We start from the raw sequence: 1,279 nt of genomic DNA on the forward strand, positions 1-1,279 counted from the left end.
GCTTAGGTGCTACATGCCGTTATCGAAACTTGACCTTCTGTTTTTATACGACAGATTTCGCAGCCAGCTGTTAGAGTACAGGACAATTGCAGGGCCAGTTGCTACGATCCTATTGACTCTAACAGCCTCTCCCAGCTGAGATTAGAACATACGACCACTGACAAAACGTGAAAACTTCGAATGAATTTATTTCGATGAATTCGAGATCCCGAGCAGGAGCGAGGAGCAAAATAAAATAAAAGCAATATCAGACTAAAGTATAATGCTATATTTTGTTATTGAATAGATATGGAGATACATTGTTAACACATTTTTTTATTGAGTAGATATCGCGAGGGGTAAGACACTTCCTAATATCTTCTATACCTTTTTTTTCTCGCTGTTTGGCGCAGACTGATCTGGTCAGAGATCTGGTCCATTTCAGATCTTCTATACCTATAAAGAAAGATTTCTGTCTGTCTGTGGGTTGTCCGTATGTTCCTTATAGAATCGAAAACTACTGAACCAATCGGCATGAAAATATGCATGTAGAGGTTTTTTGGGGCCAGGAAAGGTTTTAGTAATGGTTAGAAACCCCTCCCCCCACTAAGAGGGGGGGCTCCCATAAAAATGAAACACAAATTTCTGCATAACTCGACAACTAATCAAGCAAATAGAACAAAATTTGGCATGTGGGTGTTTTCGGTGACAAGAATTTACTCTATGGTAAATTGAGACGCCTCCCCTCTTTATAAGGGGAATTATAACTCCTCTCCTCTTTAAAAGGGGGAGCTTCCATACAAATTTCCTCATAACTCGAGAACTAATCAAGCAAATGGAACCAAATTTGGCATGTGAAGGTTTTCGAGGGCAAGCATATTTTCTATAGTAAATTAGGACCCCTACCCACTTTAAGAGGGGGGGCTCCTGTACCAAAGAAACACAATTTTCCTCATAACTCGAGAAGCAGTTAAGCAAATGGAACCAAATTTGGTATGTGGGTGTTTTTGGCGACAAAAATTTTTTCTATGATGAATTGGAACCCCTCCCCGTTTTAGGAGGGGGGATCCTATACACATGAAATACAAATTTCCTCATAACTGAAGAACTAATCAAGCAAATGGAACAAAATTTGGCATGTGAAAGTTTTCGAGGGCAAGAATATTTTCTATGGTAAATAAGGACCCCTCCCCACTTTAAGAGGGGGGGCTCCTATACAAACGAAATACAAATTTCCTTATAACTCGAGAACTAATCAAGCAAATGGAACCAAATTTGGCATGTGGGTGTTTTTGGCGAC

Source organism: Sabethes cyaneus, chromosome 1 (genome assembly GCF_943734655.1).
Source record: "Sabethes cyaneus chromosome 1, idSabCyanKW18_F2, whole genome shotgun sequence".
NCBI classification, from domain to species: Eukaryota; Metazoa; Arthropoda; class Insecta; order Diptera; family Culicidae; genus Sabethes; species Sabethes cyaneus.